Here is a 21258-nt window from a genome sequence, read left to right on the forward strand (position 1 = left end):
AATTAATCCATTTCGCAAGTCTCTTCGTCTTGCAGTTTTTTCATCTTGCGAAGCATGGCTATTAGTGGCTTAGCGGCTATTAACGGCTTAGCGGCTTTAAGAAAAAGGAAACAAACTCGCAAGAACTCGCAAGACGTTTCGTCTTGCGAAGCAAGCCCATAGGGAAATTCATCTTGCGGAACAACTCAGAAAACAGAAAACTCTTTCGACTTGCGCGTTTATCGTCTTGCGAGGTACCACTGTATAATCAAACCAACAAAGAGGAAAATCGTCCAGTACAGATAGCATTTGAGAGTGAAGATGCTTCAGGAGGGGGAGGCAATACCAGATCAGAGCAAGAGACTACAAAAAGTTACTAGCTTTACTCTTTTTTTACCATCTTGTGGTTGCCTAGAACCTCAAAGGCGTAGGGTTCTTAGATGCCGTTTTTCGGGGGGGGGGGGAGAGAATCTTTGACATATTCTATAAAAGTATTTATATACAGCGCCACTCAAGGTGTGCACAATATAAAATATAAAACCAGACAAAATATACTGTTATCTACTCAGTATATTCAAACAGGGGAAAATATATAACAAGATCTTAAATTATAAGCTCTTACATTAGGATTGTTATAAAAGACTATCATTTGCAAAACCTTTAAAGTACATTTCATCCACGTTTTCCAAGATTTTGATCTGTGAGTTTCACGAAGCTCATTTCAGCCTACATAATGACTATTTGTGTGGCTCACATTGGACGCACTTCCCTATAAGGTGACAAAAGGATCTCTTTCATATGAATGTCTTCAAGTACTGGGATCTCACCATTTTAATTCAGTGAGGACTGTTAATGTGCAAGATTGCAGAAGTGATAGCACAATGAAGTACCTTTCCTGAGATTATAAGAATCAACACTAGCCGCTTCCTGCTGTGTCTGTAATTAAAGAGAAGCAGTGGGCTCAGTTCTTAATATGCACAGATTTACATAATGCAAGAACACCCACTCAAAAGTTCGAGTACAGTATTCAGAGGAATGGGACCTGAAGATTCGGTGTCACAATACATTCCTATGTTCAAAGCACTCCACCCTTTGTAACAGAATACCAGCCAGTACAGCAAACAAGTAATGAAAGCTGCACTGTTACTAGTATTTACTCTCACTGTATTAGAAGGGCATTATAGCCTAGGAGGACCCAAGAGGAGTGTACTGGATCAGGCCAGCGGCCCATCTATGTTACATTCAATCTCACCTTCTGTGGGAGGAAATTCAATATATGAATCCCTGTGGGCCCACGTGTGTGGGTGAACAACAAAAGAATTGGTGGGGTGCTTGGATTCAAAACATGGGGCTAGCAAAAAGAGAGCCCCAGTGGCAAAGTATTAAACTCATAACAATAACGCTATAAAGCGTTAGGAATACAGGTTGCTAAACCTTTTTATGCCGTCGAGCTTCTAGCTCTCTTGCAATGTGCAGGCCACACACTGTTAAGTTTAAAACGTTTCACTTGCAGACTCAAGGTATTAGTCATGCATTGTTCCGTGCAGCAACACAGGTAGTACAGGCTGAAAACCCTTGGGTAGAAAATACAGAATATAGTTCCAAACCTGTGCTCAAAGTTTGGGAGCAAGCTTTCACATGCTATCCAAAGGAGAGGGTTGTGCCTAGCTGAGTCTGTCTAGCAATACAATTCTATTTTCCTCTACCCTTTCATGCACTAATTAGCGGTCCTGTGTATACAGTCATACTTCATGTTATGTTTGCTTCAGGTTTAGCGTTTTCAGGTTGCATCCCGTGGCAACCTGGAAGTACCGGAATGGGTTTCGCTGCTCACGCAGACGCGCAAAATGATGTCATGCACATGCGCAGAAGCAGCGAATCACAACCCACACATGCGCAGACGCAGGTTGCGTTTTTTTCAGGTTGCAAACAGGCCTCTGGAACAGATCCCGTTCGCAACCAGAGGTACCATTGTAGTTACATTTGTCTGCAATCTCTCACACCCAACGGGTACACAGGAACACCATTCAACATTCGTTATATGCTATCATTAAGATAACCTAATACAGTGGTGCCCCGCAAGACGAATGCCTCGCAAGACGGAAAACCCACTAGACGAAAGGGTTTTCCGTTTTTGAGCTGCTTCGCAAGACGAAATTTCCCTATAGGCTTGCTTCGCAAGACGAAAATGTCTTGCGAGTGTTCCGATTTTTTTCCGCTTTCCCCCCCTTTTTCTAAGCCGCTAAGCCACTAATAGCCTTTTAGCCACTAAGCCGCTAAGCCTTTAATAGCCGCTAAACCACTAATAGCGCTAATCCACTAATAGGGTTGTTTCACAAGACGAAAAAACCGCTAGACGAAGAGACTCGCGGAACGGATTATTTCCATCTTGCGAGGCACCACTGTACAGCAGTGGCATTCTGCGCCTAGGGACTGTAATCAACAGTAGGCCAGGCTTGCAACCAAGAATTCCCAGGTCTGATCACCAGCATAGCCAGATGGAGCTGGGGAAAGGTGGCTTCCTAAGTGCCTGGAATTGCTGGATCAGTGGTTTTCCAAAATCCTACCATCAGAGAATCAATGTAAGAAAAGGGCTCGTATATGCAGGAATCCTTGCATAGCTGCCATGAAACCAACGTACGTTGCAGCAGGGCATTCTGGGAGTGATCTTGAGTCTACACTTGAGGTTACAGGGAAACAGGCAGAGGGTCTTCTTGGTAGTGGCACTCACCTGTGGAACGCCCTCCCATCAGATGTCAAGGAGATAAGTAACTATGCAATCTTTAGAAGACATCCGGGTGTTTTTTTGTGCTTGATGCTTTATTATGTTTCTGGATATTCTGGAAGCCGCCCAGAGTGGCTGGGGCAACCCACTCAGATGGGTGGGGTACAAATAATAAAATAAAATAATTAAAGTAAAATAAAAATAATAAGATGCTCTCTGAAAGCAAAAGTGCCTGGAAACTTAATGGATGCCAAGATTGTGGATTCTAATGAATACTGTTGCTGAAATCAGAGTGTGTTTTCAGCATGGCCAAACCAAAAGCTAGAAGGCAGTTAAGGTGCGTTTTATTCTGTAAGAAACTATTTCTATTGTTTGTTATGGAAAGCAAGCTTCATTTTACTACCACTATTCTGAGTGCTCCTTTAGAGCTCTGCCAACAATCTTGGGGGTTCGCAGGTCAGGTTTCATAAAATACTTAAACTTTTATGAAACTTTCTCAATTGGTGCTTAGTTTCAAATAGCCATTCAGCCTGCTACCTTAACTGATTTCTGCTACTCTGTTACCTACTGCGAGGGCTTTGTTTTAGTTCCATTTAATGAAATTTAATGAAAAAATTCTTTCCCTAGAAAAGATTCAAGGAAAATTCAAAGAAAGGCTTTACATAAAACAAGATGTATCTTTCAAAAAGACCCTTTCTTACAAACCCCAAAGGACTAAGCTAAATCAAGGGAACTAAGCTAGATCAAGGGAAGTAATAGTGCCACTGTATTCTGCTCTGGTCAGACCTCACCTGGAGTACTGTGTCCAGTTCTGGGCACCACAGTTCAAGAAGGACACTGACAAACTGGAACGTGTCCAGAGGAGGGCAACCAAAATGGTCAAAGGCCTGGAAACGATGCCTTATGAGGAACGGCTAAGGGAGCTGGGCATGTTTAGCCTGGAGAAGAGGAGGTTAAGGGGTGATATGATAGCCGTGTTCAAATATATAAAAGGATGTCACATAGAGGAGGGAGAAAGGTTGTTTTCTGCTGCTCCAGAGAAGCGGACACGGAGCAATGGATCCAAACTACAAGAAAGAAGATTCCACCTAAACATTAGGAAGAACTTCCTGACAGTAAGAGCTGTTCGAGAGTGGAATTTGCTGCCAAGGAGTGTGGTGGAGTCTCCTACTTTGGAGGTCTTTAAGCAGAGGCTTGACAACCATATGTCAGGAGTGCTCTGATGGTGTTTCCTGCTTGGCAGGGGGTTGGACTCGATGGCCCTTGTGGTCTCTTCCAACTCTATGATTCTATGATTCTAAATTAACATATGTTAACTACTGGAGATAAAGCTAGCATACAGAATATTTAAGAGAGTCCAAAAAAGTAGTGGCTGAGCATGGAGGTACTTTTGACTCCACAGGCCAGAACCCAGCTTGTGGAAGGCTAATCTTTGCAAAAGCAGATATTTTTCCACTTCCCCATCTAATCATTAGACAGAGGGGGAAACAAGCAGTGGTGTCCAAACTTTTTTTCAAAGAGGGCCAGATTTGATGAAGTGAAGGGCCGTGATGGCCGACCCAAAGGCCGACCAAAGTTGTTGAGCTTTTGCTTTTTTTAGGATTTTACCCTGAAGTTGAGTTGTTGAGTTTCTTTTAGGATTTTACCCTAGGAAATGAACTGCCACAGGGCCCGGAGGATAAACCGACCAGTGGTAGAAAGGATACAATGCCCAGCTAGTCTGAGTTTACATGTTTAAGAACTCTCTTCTGCTTACATTACATTCTACCAGGTAAATACTCTGGGGTGGGTTCAGCTAAGAAGAATTCTAAAAGCCTCGTGCTAACCACTTTCATCAGAGGCTGCCCAGCGACTTTTAATGCCGAGGGCTTATCCGCACAACGTTTGCCCCACTCTTTCCAGGCACAGATGTAGGCTTCAAAGCTCTTCAGTGCTCAGTTGGAACAAATTTGGGTTTTCTGCAGTTTGCCATTTGCTCCGATCGAGTTCTGAAGAGCGGGTTTTTGCAGGAAAACTCCAGAGCAAAAAGAGGGGGAGAGGGTGTCTGGATAAAGAGCTTTAAAGTGCATACCATGCCTGGTAAGGTAAGTGTGGATAAGCCCGAAATGGAAATTTAAGCCTGGTTCCCAGCTCTGCCTAAATCTCACAGCAGCCAATGCATACACAACAGGATAGCCTATGGAACAGCTCTTTCACATCAGCTAAGCACATCAAGTACTGAGTGGAAAGTTCAATGTCTAAATATCAGACATTTAAGAGTATATTTCTGAAAGCTAGCAAGGAAAGCTAAAACAGCTATTTCTAGCGGGAGCAGCTGCTCACATGGATCCAAGCAGCCAGGAACATCATGTACTGCTAGGAGAGCAGGAGGGGAGTCTACTGCCTCAGTCGTCGTTCAGTGGCTTGCATGTGCAATGGTGAGCTTTTAGGCAAATGTTCACACAAAATGGTGACATCTCATAATTCTGCACACCAGTCAAATTAAAATGTAAGGAAATGTGGCAATTAGCCAGTGGCTTGAGGAAAAGAAAGGTCCTGTCTTGGCAAGGAATTTGGTCGCATTGCCCTCCAACAGCTCTAGGACAGAACATAGGCAAGCTTTCAGGGTTAGCACTTATCTACATGGCTACACTGCTATAACTTTAGTTCAGCTATTTGAAAGCATTCTTTTTGCCAATGATGACTCTGGTGTTGGAAAGCTAAAATGCAAGTCTTGCAACTATTTCCCTGGCTACCACTACATAATTGAGGAGTTTGAACTGCACGCTTTGTGCAAAGAATTGATGCATGGATGGGGGAAAGGCAAATATGCAACCCTGCTTTGATTCCATTCCATTGGGAGGAGCCAACAGGTATTTTCTGGGAACCTTCTCCCCCCCCCCGCCCTGTTTCCATCTAGAAGCTCCTCTGATTGGATTGAACAGTTGAAAATTTATTTTAAAATGTATTGACAGCTTTCCAAAAGTTCAAAGCTGAGTGCAATAGGCACCTTAAACAGAACCTCGGTAGACAAAATGAGTAACCTTAAACTGAAAGAGTAATAAAATAAAATTAGAGGGCAATAGGATGCACCAACATGAAATCACACTAAGAGGTAAACTGGCATTGAACCAAAGCCCAAGTAGCTATTCCCCACACTGCATATTAAAAACAAACACAAAACAATACATATACTATTTTGTACTCAAATAAGGGCAAGAACCTCTATATTTTGCTTTTTCAGTTCTCATTCCAACAAAGTAAAGTACGAATAGGTTCATCATTCAAATCAATCTTGATCCCTGAATCAACTGGCTGGTGCCAGCCAAGCGCTGGGTGCAACTGCAAAGAGACCTGCATTGCAGCTTCCAAGTTGCTTGTCTCGCTAGCTACAATGAGCACATACCTATGATGTGCCAGGACCTGCTGATGAGAGCCCACTCAGAAAGCATGGGCAAGAGCTCTGCTCATCATCTCTGTGGGCTTAATTTGATCCATTAGCGCTACAACCTGTTCTCAACACCAAGCTTCTGCTCTGGAACACAGGTAAAAGAGTTTCTTTGCATAAGTATGCACAAAGTGCTGTTCCTCACCAATAAGTAATCACTACTAGGCCCCACACACCTATTACAGAGGACTTCCAGTCGTGCTTGTGATATATGGGCTTGAACTGCAGCACTTCCCACCAGTGATTCTTGGTAACCTGCTCACCTGCTTCTAATCACTGGTGTTCCAGTTCGCTGTTACATTAAGAATAAGCAACTATGAGTTGATTCATTTGATCAGCCTGCTGTCCAAAAGTGAGATACCGCATTGGCATGAATATAAGCCACACCCACAAATAAGCTGCACCTTTAAAATTCAGTGTCTTGGGGGAGGCTTGGGAGCTGCAGATGGGATGGGTGCCATTGCCCTGTGCTCCCGGGATACTGGGGGGGGGGGAGCTGTGCCGCTTTGCCGTTGGCCTCCCCCCCCCCCCCGATGGCTATGGGGAGGCTTGGGAGCAGCAGGTGGGAGGCACACCGTTGCCCTGCACTCCCAGGCTGCAGGGAGGGGGGGGGGGGAGTCACACCACTTTGCCAGCGGCGTAAGGTTGCAAATAAAAGCCACACTTCAACTTTTCACCATCAGAATTTGGAAAACAGTGCAGCTTATTTTCGGGCCAATACAGTACAGTGGTGCCTCGCAAGACGAAAAGAATCCGTTCTGTGATTCTCTTCGTCTAGCGGTTTTTTCGTCTTGCGAAGCAAGCCCATTGACGGATTAGCGGATTAGCGCTATTAGCGGCTTATCGGATCAGCTGATAAGCGGTTTAGCGGCTTAGAAAAGGGGGGGGAGGGAAAAAACCCGCAGGAACTCGCAAGACATTTTCGTCTTGCGAAGCAAGCCCATAGGAGATTCGTTTTGCGAAGCACCTCCAAAACGGAAAACTCTTTCGTCTAGCGAGTTTTCCGTCTTGCGAGGCATTCATCTTGCGGGGCACCACTGTACTGAGTTTTACAAAACAATGGCAGCCCTGTCCATAACCATGCTGTGTTAAAATGTACTGGAGAGTACTGGGGAGTAACAATAATGAATAGCAACCACCACCACCCTTAGAGTGAAACTTACAGGGCAGGTTGCAACATTAAAACACATAGTTGGACCTTTCATGGTTCCGCAAACATATATGAATATAACAAGGAGATAAGCACGTCTCATTAACATCTCTTCTGGTTTGCTGAATTCTACATTCGAACCAAAATGAGACACCAAAGGCACAGAAGTGTTTATGAGAGGTTGGGTTAACATTCACCTGCCTGAAATGCATGTTCTGCTTCTTTCATTACCGACTAGGCCAGTTTCACTGCTGTTCATTCTTTTCTCTTGCCTTTCGGGCACACAAACACTAACCTCTTTCCACATTGGTCAAAATTCTGTATTTGTCATATTGTTTCTCCCTACTTTATTTGTAGGCAGCAAATTGCCTGACAGTGGGACTAATTTACAGTGGTTCCAATTAACATGCTCTTTTATTTGCTGCTCCTGTAACTGTCCATCCAACAACACGCTGCCTCAGCACTGTGGAAAAGGAATCTTTGTTGTAATTGCAAGTCATTGCCATAATTGCTCTGGGCAGCAAGATCAGGAATTTTAGGGAGTGGGAGAAAAGAGCAAAAGTAAAACTTGAGGAGGGGGGAAATGAAATTTATCTGCACAAATAGTCTTGCTCTTTCTGCTCTTTAACTGGTGCTTTGGCCAATTTTACATTAAGGTTTTGAAAATTGGCCTTTTAATCACTTCCTTGGAAAATTAGTCCCACTGTGAGGCAATTTGCTGCCTACAAATAAAGCTGTAAATTACCGTATTTTTCGCTCTATAAGACACACCAGACCACAAGACGCACCTAGTTTTTGGAGGAGGAAAACAAGAAAAAAAAATATTCTGAATTTCAGAAGCCAGAACAGCAAGAGGGATCGCTGCGCAGCGAAAGCAGCAATCCCTCTTGCTGTTCTGGCTTCTGGGATAGCTGCGCAGCCTGCATTCGCTCCATAAGACGCACACACAATTGCCCTTACTTTTTAGGAGGGGAAAAGTGAGTTTTATAGAGCAAAAAATACGGTATTTTTTATCAGCTCCTCAAAGTTGGTTCGCTGCAAATGCTTTTCGATTCTCTTATTTTAGATTCACAATGACTCTGCTCTTTAGAGAACGGCTACTTGTAAGGAACGTGCCTGTACAGCCCATAGGCTGCAGGTAGATTCCTATTGTGATTTTAAAAAAATACATTTTAGTCCTCTGGACTGTTAACACAGAGGAAGAGGAAAAGCTATTAGCATCCTGCAATTAATTGCCAAATTCCCCACCAATGTTTCTTAAAATGGCACCAAGGGCAATTTCCCAGATTAAAACTGGAGACACACTTTCTGTTCCACTCAAAAAGGTATTTCCCCCTTGATCAACTCCTTGACCCCCACCTGAGACATTCGTGCAAATGAGGGACATACAGTGGTGCCTCGCAAGACGAAAAGAATCCGTTCTGTGATTCTCTTCGTCTAGCGGTTTTTTCGTCTTGCAAAGCAAGCCCATTGACGGATTAGCGGATTAGCGCTATTAGCTGCTTTCAGCGGCTTGTCTGCTGATCGGATCAGCTGATAAGCGGCTTAGCGGCTTAGAAAAAGGGGGGAAGGGGAAAAAACCAGCAGGAACTCGCAAGACATTGTCGTCTTGCGAAGCAAGCCCATAGGAAATTCGTTTTGCGAAGCACCTCCAAAATGGAAAACTCTTTCTTCTAGCGAGTTTTCCGTCTTGCGAGGCATTCGTCTTGCGGGGCACCACTGTACCAGTTAGTATTGCCTCCTACCCTCCTCTTTTACATTATCAGACCATTCTTTCTGAGCACTGATGATCTTCTGAGCTTCTACAATTCTCTCTCAAGTAATCATTGGTGCAGCATTTGTGTGTCATTATTTTTTAAAAAAAACACACACAAATGTATAGAATGGGAGTTCTCCTTGGTGCTCAAATTGGGGGTGGGGGGGTTGCACTGGACAGACATCCTGAGAGTGTAAACAGTGGACGCTCGGGTTGCGAACGTGATCCGTGCAGGATGCACGTTCACAACCCGCGTCTGCACACGCGTCTAGGGAGTTCGTGGGATTTTGGAGTAGTATTTTGTACATTGCAGATACCATCCCTCTACCATGTCCCTTTGTTGTTAGGAGGAGGTCTTCGAAGGTTGTCAGGAGCCTAGTTGCTACTGATTTTACTACTGGATTGTTTAAGAGGCCATGTAATTGGTGATGTGTTAACCAGGGCATTTGGGTGTCTTCTAGTTTGTCTTGTATTTCTTGTGTTGCCAGAGGTTTGTTATTTTTATAGAAGTCTACTAGGCGATATAAGCCTTTGGTTTGCCAGGTTTGGAGGTTTTGTGCTGCGTGGTGGAATAATGGGTGGTACGCCAGGGGAATTAATGGGGATGGGACTGGGGATAGTTTGCCTATTACTGTTTTACATGCTTTGAGCGTGGTCTGTGTGTACCTGTTAAGTGTTGTGGGAATTTTCCTTAAATTTGTTTGGGAGGAGAGGGTATGCTGTGGTGCAGGTATTTTCAATTGTGCCCCTCTCTAGGTGTATCCATTGTTTTGTCTCATCTTCTAGTATATATGGGATTATATGGCGTATTTGGTTGGCAATGTAATATGTTTCTATGTTGGGGACTCCCCATCCTCCTTCTGAGGTGGGGAGGTGCGGGTATTCGGGGCTTATTCTTGGTTTTTTGTGTGAGAAGATAAAGGAGTGTAGCTTTCCCTGCCATTTGCGGAGTTGGGTTTGGGGAATCCAGATTGGGAGGGTTTGGAATAGGTAGGTTAGTTTTGGGAGAGTGATCATTTTGATCATGGCTATTTTGTCTGAGAGAGTGAAATTCGTGTTGTTCCATCTCTTTAGGTCTTTGTTTATTTGGCGCCACAGGGGCTTGTAGTTGTGGAGATATAATTTATTGACGTTTCTGGTTATTTGTACCCCTAGGTATCTGAACTTGGTGTGGCAAAGTTTTATATTGGTGACATTAGTGAGTTCTTTTTGGGTGTGAGGAGGGGTGTTGAAGCACATAGCTTCTGATTTTGCAGATGTCCTAATGGCCACAACACCAGACACCTTAAACACAGCAACCTCTCTAATCAGAGAACTCAACCCATTTGCAATGGTGTCGGGCCTACAAGTAAATTTAGCAAAGAGCCCTAATTTATAGGTTCTGCCTTTTATTTCCACTCCCTTGATGTCTGTGGCTGCTTGGATTCGGATTGCTAAGGGTTCCAGAGCCAGGATAAATAAGAAGGGAGACAATGGGCATCCTTGTTTTGTGCCTCTTTGGACTGCTGTGGTATTAGAGTCCATATTGTTAGTTCTGCATTTTGCTGAGGCTTGGGGGTATATTTGTTTGAGGATTTGTAGGAAGTTGGGGCCAAATTTCATGCTAGTTAGTACATGCCCCTGTTTTTGTAAGTTAAACAGCTTAGAGAGATATGGTGAGACATGCTAGAGTCACAGCAAGAAATGTATATTTAAGAGTACAGAGTATACTGTGACTTGTATATAAAGTGGGTGAGATAATATGGAAACTCACAATAAAATTCAGTTAGACGGAAGAATGTTTAAAATTCTCTAGAATCATCATCCAGATGCAGCAACTGATGGTTAAATTTCCAAAAAAGACCTGCAAACACAAAGCGAGTCTGCAGCTCTCAAAAGGGAGACTGCAAAGCCAAGAGTCTCAAGCATTAGTACACTAAGCAGCCCTCTCCACTGGCATGCTAAGACAAAGCCCTTTAAAAAAGTAGTAGTAACAGGCCATGAGCTAAGTATACAAGACTAAAGGGATGACGGAAGCCCGCATGAATATTTATGACTGTCTGGTGTAAAAGAAGCAGAAATGGAAGCTAGAGTAGAGTGAAATGGCATGAAATAATGAGGAATGACACCCAGCTAGCAGGAGAGCATCCTCAGAAGAGAGAAAATTCTGCATACTCTGGCTCCACTGGAAGAGGGGGTGGGGTGGGGAAATCAACCCTAAATTAGCCCCATTCTCAGCAGCACACAAATATCAACACCAACATTATGGTAATGGAAGTAGACTCTTGATAACCGGATCACACCAAATGCAAAATACATGCAGAATTTTGCAGATATCGTCACTGAAGAAGATCCAACACCCCACACAATTAGATTCATAGCCTCTTCCACTTCTCCTCAAGAGAAAGTGGGGAAATGCTCGTTTATTATGTCGTCTGGAAAGCAAGAAGTTGCTGAATGAATGCTTGTATGCTACTTCCCAACCATGAAGTCCTTGTTGGTGGAGGATGTACATTGGGAGTTCAAGGCAGAGTCTTACTCCTGTTCCCCCTTCCTCCATAGAAGCAAATAATACAAATCATTTATATAGAAGAAGGAAAGGTATGTTTGTCAGGCCAAGTTTAAAAATATCTGGTGGCTGGGACAAGAGGCAGGCATTGCTCTAGTTCAACTCTGATACTATATCCCATTTACTTGTTGTTGTTTTTTAATCTTTTAGTTGTGTCCGACTCTTCGTGACCCCATGGACCAGAGCACGCCAGGCACTTCTGTCTTCCACTGTCTCCCGCAATTTGGTCAAACTCATGCTGGTAGCTTCGAGAACACTGTCCAACCATCTCGTCCTCTGTCGTCCCCTTCTCCTTGTGCCCTCCATCTTTCCCAACATCAGGGTCTTTTCCAGGGAGTCTTCTCTTCTCATGCGGTGGCCAAAGTATTGGTGCCTCAGCTTCACGATCTGTCCTTCCAGTGAGAACTCAGGGCTGATTTCCTTAAGAATGGATCGCTTTGATCTTCTTGCAGTCCATGGGACTCTCAAGTATCTCCTCCAGAACCATAATTCAAATGCATCAATTTTTCAGCGATCAGCCTTCTTTATGGTCCAGCTCTCACTTCCATACATCACTACTGGGAAAACCATGGCTTTAACTATACGGACCTTTGTTGGCAAGGTGATGTCTCTGCTATTTACCCATTTACTTAGTTCCACTGAATTTCAGCGGGAGGCACTGAGAACAGAACTTGCTCCTACAAGCATATTCTTATCCTCAGTTTCTAGACCCAAAGTGTGATGAGCCCAGGCTGCCAGGCCCTGGTGAAATGCTTACATTTTTTTACACTGCTAATGAAATAGCCTAACCCATATTCTCCATATTCCAAATGGAAGAAACCAATGTTTTAAAATCTATTGTCTAGCCTTATGAGAATTTCCTTCCTGCCTTTATCTGGGAATAACTTGTGCGCATTTTCAATGCAAACGTATACAGATGGATTTCAAAGCAATACTGAAGTCTCTGGTTTCTGACTTTACATCAGCAACCTATGCAGTCTTCTGTACAGTGGAGAGCTTACAAAAAAAAAGAAAAAGCAAGCTCCACCTGCAGATAAGCCTGGAAAGGCAGCAGATCCTATTCTCCCATCACAATTTGTCTGCCTCCAAGTGCAAACTGGAGGGCTTAGTTCCAGTCAGGCATGAAAAATCTTGTTTACTTTAGATATTGCCTGTCAGACTACTTGCTGGCTGCTGGTGCATTCCTAAGAGTGCTCTCCTAGCTTAAGAAAAGCAGCAGGTTTATCACCTCTACAAGAGCCAGATTTCAAGCAAGTAGTACTCAGATCACACGTTTAGAGAAAAGATGATTGGAAGAAGATGCGGTGTTGAGTTTTAGAGATCCTTGTCTTGTGTTGTGATCTTTTGGAATTTTCATCTATTATCCTAGCTAGGAATGCATGTATTCTGCACCCAAAAGTGTCAAAAACCTAGCGTCCCACTGGGGAAAGGTCCCCCCCCCCAATTATCTGTATTTCAAAATTATGCACTCAATTGTATTTTTAGGTTTCATATTTCCTTCTTTTAGTAAACTGCCCTGTGTATAAAATTTAAGGGCAACAAACATACTTATTGAAATATTAAAAGCTGCTTAATTTGCGCATCTTTTTCACAATCCATAGTTTATATCTCAATGATCTTTTTTTTAAGAAACAACCCCCCAAAAAAAAATGATAGAAGGAAAGTTTGTAACAGCGTTTTTTAAAAAAAGGGTTTGTGGGGTGTGGGTGGGGAGTTCAGGAAATAACAAGCCAATTAGCTCAATGTCCATTTCAGGTCAATTAGTTAAAATCATTATTAAAGATATTATTAAAGACGTATATAGCGTCTACAACAGGACCATGGGTGTAGCCAAGGGAGGGGCAGCTGCCCCCCACAAATCAATTAAAATATATAGCAAACTGAGGTTCTGCCCCCCCAACAAAATGTCTGCCGCCCCTAACAAAAATCCTGGCTGCAGGACTGTGGAATGAGTTGTAGTCCAAAACATCTGGAAGCACTAGGGGAAGGCAACAGTAGTCCAATTTGGATGCAACCAGGGCATATTAATTAAGTTCTAAGTATTAGCAGATGGCCAGATAAAATATATTGACAAAAGGCTCCTGGGAGGTTGCATCCCCTGCCTCCAAGAAATATAATCACAGCTGTCCTTGCATCCATTGGTCAGAGAAGGAGAGGCTGCAGGGACTGCCAGCTACGCTAGAAATGTAGAGTACTTTGTCAGATCAGTAATACTGCTTATATTAAGTAACTTTAAAATACAAACCCAGAGCAGACCCCAAGGAGCACAACTAGCTTTTTGGGTGGGGAAAAATCTTATCTGGAGATGTTAGATAGGCTTGCTATTCTGCTCAGTGTCAATATGTATATCTTTTTTTCAAAGTGCTTTTTTCCTTTTCCTCTTGATGCTGCTATTATTTGAGAGATTATACCATTTGTTGTAGTTCTTTGTCAAGTTGATGGGGTTTTTTTGTACTATGCTTTTCAAAAATCAAATAAAAATAATATCAGATAATCTTTGCCTGAAGATTTACAGTCCTGTTCCCTAATCTCCACACAGTGCTTGTTATATTTGAAGCACTTGGAAAGCGATAAATAGTTCAAACTGAATTTTATTTAATTCCACATGTCATTATTGGTAATACCACTTGAGATTTTAGTGCAAGAGTAGTCAGATCACAGAAACACACAGCAGCAGGCGCTAGTAGCATGCAAAAGGAAGTATTTCTAAACCTTTTTAATATCATAGGTAAGGTAAGCCACTCCTGCCCCCTGAAAACAGACTATTAACAATATGATAAGCTCTTTCAAGTGGCAAGATATTTGAGGGTGCATGTTTTTTTCCACAGCCTGAAGATTACATCTATTATCTTTTCCCCAAAGATAAGAGGAAGAGCTAATCAGCAATTACAGACAACAAATGCCAGACACAAAGGCTCCAGAACCCCTCTGAGCTGCACCTGCCATTGCATCCTTAAGCACTATTTCAGCAGCAATCCACACCTAAGATGCAATCAAGTACATAAGCAATAGCATTCCCACCCCAACATTTAGGGACAAATGTGTAGCTCTCTGGAAAAAGTATCAACAGGGGGCTCATCCCCATGCTCAAGTCTGGACATTGATGTTAACTTTAAAAAAATATTGTCTGTCTGAAATTGGGATACAGAAAGTTAAGCAACCAAGAGTTAACTGTTCTTTAAAAAAGAAAATACATCAAAATAATAGAAACTGACCAGAAAAACCAATCCAAGCCAGATTCCTTTCAGGAGATTCCCTTTACAATATTCTTGTAAATACCAAGCAAGAGGCATTTTTACAGCTTGAAATACAAATTTTAAAGGTTTTTAAATTATGCAGGGTGGGCAGATTTCAGGATACATTTCAACCCTAGCAAAGCAACAGTTAAATCTGAGATCCAACTTTTGGTTGACATTTGTAAGACTACTCAGTGTAATCTCTCTCCCCTAAACTTCTTGTCATTATAAGCAACCTTTAGAAGATTACATTGTGGTGTGCAATCCCTTGGGCTGTGGAGGACCTTGAGCAAGAGATCCTAGGGAAGCAAAGAACTTTCCGAAAAGGCAGCTAGGTTTGCCCCATGGATCTCCACCACTGCCAAAAGAAGGAAGGAAGGAAGGAAGGAAGACTGCCAAAGGAAGGAAGGAAGGAAGTTAGCCGGGTAACACTTGGCTCCAGAAAGTAGCAACTGATATAGGTTGCCGGTGTGTGTGCACGTGCGAGCGCAGGCATCTTGCTAAGAAGCGTGTCTTGTGAACATCCACATGGCAGAAAGAAAGCAATTCCAATTAGATTCTGCAGTGAAATATGCAATATCTATCTATCTATCTATCTATCTATCTATCTATCTATCTATCTATCTATCATTAAGTGCAAGTAAGAGATCCAGAATCACTGAAAATCAGCTACTCTTTATCTCCATCTGCTACCAACGTTTTCTGGACTTAAGGGGCTACTGGGTCTTTAAAATCAGATGTGGGGAAGTCACATTTAATTGTCACAGAACTGCCAAGAAAAGAAACACAGGACTATGCTGGCCACTGGGCTGAGCGCTAAAGGGCTGGGACAGACACCCAGGACAGTGCTGAAGCACTGGAGGAAGGAAAAACGGGAGACAGAGGGGCAGGTGTTGCTTCATCTTGGCTGCTTGTAGAGGGACCAAACAGTCCTGTCCAAGGATGAGCAGATAAGTGGCAGATACTGGGGTTTCAACATCTTCAGAAACACCTTCAAGTTTGTAGTGTATATCACAGTGCTCTGACATTAAGACCATCGTTATTATCTTAATAAAGGTTTGTTTGTTACGTTTCAGTTAGCATGAATTTCAAACCCTTTCATTCATTAACTTCAGTTACTCCAAGGAAGCCAAACATGGAGAGAAATCAGTGTTTTATATATGAAGTGCAACAGAAATATTATGTGCCAAAAACAGGCAAACACAGTCTTGGCTAGCCAAATACAAACAGCTATAAAGGTAAAGGGACCCCTGACCATTAGGTCCAGTCGTGACCGACTCTGGGGTTGCGGCGCTCATCTCGCTTTATTGGCCAAGGGAGCCGGCATACAGCTTCCGGGTCATGTGGCCAGCATGACTAACCACTTCTGGCAAACCAGAGCAGTGCACGGAAACGCCGTTTACCTTCCCACTGGAGCGGTACCTATTTATCTACTTGCACTTTGACATGCTTTCGAACTGCTAGGTTGGCAGGAGCAGGGACCGAGCAACGGGAGCTCACCCCGTCATGGGGATTCAAACCGCCGACCTTCTGATCGGCAAGTCCTAGGTTCTGTGGTTTAACCCACAGCGCCACCTGCGTCCCTACAAACAGCTATATGATGCTACTAAGTCACCTGTTCTAGTTCCAGCAACCATCATGCCACACTTAATGTGAAACGTAGGGCTTTAACTGGATGATTGACATGCATCTGTATTGGAAGCCAATGGAAATGCCTAATTAGGGCAACCTTTGGAATGTTGAAGGTCCTTGAGTTACTACTGATAAGACAAAAGGACATCATAAAAACTTAAGCATGCCTAGAACAGAATTTTTGCTTCTCCCAGCAGCAAATCACACCTCAATTTGGGGAGGAGGGGTTTAAGCCCCTAGGTTTTTCAGGGTCTTTTATTTGTTCGATGGTACAATATAGCAAAAACTAAATTTGGACCTCCTGCTCTCTACCTATAGCCAGAAAGCTTGCCCTTATTATTACCGTATCAGATTGGAGAATTAGTGTGGTCAAACATACCTGAACTCATATTTAATAACAGTAAAAAATGATAGCAGACAACAGCTCCAGATGGTTTGCTTGTTGTAAATTTGAAAACTATTATTTGAGTTCAAGCCTATGAGAAGTACATGTACCACAATTCAGTGTGATGTCTGAAAGGAGCCAGTTTCCATATGATTAAGTGGGGAAGGGGGAGAACCATATGCTTTTGAGCAACAGTACACCTCATCAAGCAGCAACACTTTTCAGGTCACTTGGCGTTAATTTTTTTAGTAATAATTCACATGACAAAACCATAACTGCAGCAATATTCACTCTCAAGAGAGTAATTTAATGCAATGGCCAATGGAGCAGATTCTGCTTCAGGTGGGAAAGTTCAGATCTTTTATTAGAGAGTCTGCTTAAAGGAGAAGAAACCTTCAAATTAACAGTTTAACACAGGCTGGGATTTTAAAACCTTACACATCTGTTTTATCTATGAGGGTGCTAAAAAAAAACCAACCTGTCGCCAGAGTTCCTTTCTTGAAAAGCCAAAGCAAGTCAGATACTTTCCTGAGAAGGCTATCGGTACATGGGAGCATCGCCAAAGAACATAACGTTTAGGAGCAAGGGCCATTTTTAAGGGGCTGCTCACTTCTTTTAATTCTTCTTGCACCCAGTTAAGGTATTTTTATTCCATATTTTGACCATCTGTATACCACTTAATCACCATAGTCTCTAAATTAGACCACATAACTGGCTTGTTACCTATTGTTCTGAGAATATCTAGCAATCACACGTGTCAAAAGGTTTTAGGCAGCAGATACAAGTGCATGTTGTGGGTACAGGGCTGGCTACTGCTAGCTGGCCACATTTTCAAGTAGAGGAATTTGGTGGAAATGCAAGTTTCAAAAAGGCTGCCACTAAGCGTGAATATTTTAGTTACATAATTAACATTGCATGCTCACAGTCCTTGTAGACTAGGAGACATTTTGCATTTCTTCTACAATGCTATTTATGCAATTTCCACTACAAGTCTAAAAAGGATTGCATTTAAAACGAGACAATAAACAAAAGTATCAGCTTTATATCCTTTTGGTCAGATCAATTTTCGAAGGCATGTACATGTTTTAAAGGCTTTTGTATTAAGGCATTCAAACTCAAAGAACAGACATCTTTAATTTGAGGCTTGAGCTAGTTCTATTATTTATACATACCACTTCATAATTTATCCCCTATTTTGTCCTGCCTTCCTCTTTCCCCATTCAAAACTGTTTTCTTAATCACGTGGTAGCTTTTCAATGGATGTCTCACTTGCATGTCAGGCATCTTAAGCAAAATAAAATCAGGTATTCAAGAAGTGAGGCATCTGACCGAGTATGTGGCTATAGAAAGATTTGTTTGATGCCAGAGCTACTTTGCCATCTTACTGCACAAAACAACTGAAAATATGGTGAAAATCCCGTAAGAGAAGGCTTAGATAGTTTTCACAATATAAATGCCCCTCACTGAGTAATTAAGAAGGCATGTGATCAATAAAGGCACTCCTAAATTCTGGAGGCTAACATAGCTGAAAGGAGTTTAAAAATTATTTTAAGTGTAAATATTTCCATTTTAAAAGACAGTATATTTCTTCAGAACGTAACATTCTCTTTGCTTTATTTAACAGCTGCCCTGTGGTTTCCAACCTAAACATCACTTTTGTCTTTAATGCAGTCATTGAAGAAAGACTAGCTTTTCATGAGAGGCAGAAGCGGAAATGACTAGGTTATCCCATCACATAGGGATTTTACCAAGTAGATGCCTTATTCTCAATGGAACTGTGCAAGGCAATGCTTTCAAGCTATGCGGATCATACCAGTTTAGTCAGTTTCCAACAACAGCAGAACTTCAAGGATAGGCTCATTAAATTGTAATCCGTATATCCCAATTGAATAGCTCCCCATTTACGTTCTGCCAGACAAGAGTTTTTAAAGGCTGTGACTGCTCTGCCGTTAATCTTACAGCTTTAAGTAGTTATCCAATACCAGTAATCAAATGCCATAATAAAAAGATTCTTCATTTTATATTTTGTTCTTCTATCAGGATACTGAATACAAATCTCTCTTCTAAGATGGCCTAGAGCAGGCTTCCTCAAACTCGGCCATCCAGATGTTTTTTGCCTACAACTCCCATGATCCCTAGCTAGCAGGACCAGTGGTCAGGGATGATGGGAACTGTAGTCTCAAAACATTTGGCGAGCCAAGTTTGAGGAAGCCTGGCCTAGAGAGGCAAACCATCAATGAGGCACTGCGCAAGAGAAAATACTGGCCTTCCATTTAAGCGCATCTTCAGATATTAGGCACTACCAAGACAATATTAAAGACTTTAAGTGGCCATGCTTATGGAAACTTTCCGCAAATCAGAAAAATCTAACACAACCGCTTAAGCCACCTGCAGGGCACATCAAGGCCTTGAGGTCCAGTTAATCATTTATGATGCCCCCCACTTTAGTGTGTCACATTAATATAACTTTAGAAACCTATGACATTGTAACACATGCCAGACATTACACAACAGGTCAAAGGTAATGAAGTTACATGCCAAATCTGCAAGTGGGTGATGTCAAATGAAGAAGGAGGATGAGTGACATGGAACACAGGCATACTTGCAATAGAGCTGCTCTCAAGCAACCCAATTTGACAGGAAACTCCACTGCTTAGAATTCACACAGCACTGTGAAAGGCACACATACACATTCTCTCTCTCTCTCTCTCTCTCTCTCTCTAGTCAGCACAAAGCACTGAAGTAGTGCAAGACATTACAGGAGATCCATCAAGATCCCATTATGATTTACTCTGGTTTCCTTGCAGTGGAAGTAGCTACTCTCTCACTGCTTTGACTTACAGTGGGAGCCATGCAAGAACTACCAGCCCAAGGAGCTATCAAGCAACTACCAATCTAGGGAAGATATAGTTACAGATAACTGGACTTGCCCCACTGGCCTGTAAGGAGTCATATCGCTGCAGTATCATCATCTGGAGGAAGACTAATATCCTTGAGCTTTGGTGACTTTTCTATTTCCAAACAAGGGTGACATATGGTAATAACTCAAAGCTATAGTCTTCGTCCCTAAAGTGAATTAGCTTTATATTTGTGAGCAAAATTGAGGACAGTCTGCTACAGTCTCATAAAAGTCGCAAGGTTTTTATGGGAAAATGTCTAGCTCATTTTAAACAAAGCTACGTGGTTCCTGCTTTTAAAATCTCACAGCTCATGCATCCCCAAAGAGCCAATGGTTAACGACATAATGACTTTCACTGCAATATCAAACTAATGGACACATTAACTAAGGCAGGCCATTCCTACTGACATCTGATTACCACCCATAGCTGTGTATGCAGTATGATTTACTTGCTAGTAAATCAAGTAGGCTATAATGATAGTTCCACACTGAACACACTTCTGGATGCGAAGAACTGTCCTTTCTCTACCTGCAGTAATTGAGAGGAGGCTGCACTACGAGTACTGGACCACATACACCAAGTAATGGTATCAGCAGGCAAAGCAAATGGCCAAAACTTACGGACTTAATCCGTTCCGGAAGTCTGTTCTTAAACCAAAACCTTTCTCAAACCGAGGTGCGCTTTCCCTAATGAGGCCTCCTGCTGCCAGTGCCCTTCTACCATTCGGATTCCGTTCTTAGAACAAGGTAAAGTTCTCAAACCAAGACACTATTTCCGGTTTTGCAGAGTTTGTACACCAAATCGTTCTGAAATCAGATTGTTCTTAAACCGAGGTACCACTGTGGAGCTACATCAGCTAACAAGAAGCATGCACAGGACAGAGAATGAACTGAGCCAGGAAGCTGGTAATTCAAATGTCACATCAGCCATACACTTACTAGGTGGTCTTAAGCAAGAACAATGCCCTGCTTGATAAAACTCTGTAAATCTGTTTGATGCTAATTTACAAATCAGGGTTAGAGGCAGCACTTCAGCTAGTTTCACAGTTTTGGGCTCACAGGAAACTATGCTTTAACAAACATGAATTCACCAGGAACACAAGGAGGTTGGGGAAGAGAAGTGCAAAAGGTGGCTTTGTTGCAACACCAATAAACCGTGATTTGTTGAATGAGCAGCACTGTCCCTAAACTGAGCCACTGATGCTTAGCCTCAGCCATTAGCAGTACGTTAACATTAGCAACCCACCTTATCCGTTTGTTATAAGGATTACCAAGGAGGCATTTGAAGTGCTTTGAATGTTTAAATAGTGTTTTCTCCAAGTAGCACTATAATTAGCACAATGAAGACACAGCTGCATAAACAGTACCAACTTTAGAATGCTCTCACCACGTTACCCGTATTTTGTAGCCAGAGACTAAGGCTGGGGCAGCAGAATCCAGCCTTCGATTGTGGGGATCCTCCCCCCTTCCAACCTCACCATTCACGATCTGTCTGGACATGATTCCATTGCCTCTATGCAG

At 42.6% G+C, this 21258-nt stretch overlaps 1 protein-coding gene across 3 annotated transcripts in view; it reads right to left on the reverse strand.

The window, feature by feature from the left end:
* RAB6A (RAB6A, member RAS oncogene family) overlaps positions 1 to 21258 on the reverse strand; it is a 56700-nt gene that overhangs the window by 24206 nt on the left and 11236 nt on the right. The window lies entirely within an intron of this gene.

The sequence above is a fragment of the Podarcis liolepis genome (genome assembly GCF_965112155.1).
Source record: "Podarcis liolepis genome assembly, chromosome: 4".
Taxonomy (NCBI): Eukaryota; Metazoa; Chordata; class Lepidosauria; order Squamata; family Lacertidae; genus Podarcis; species Podarcis liolepis.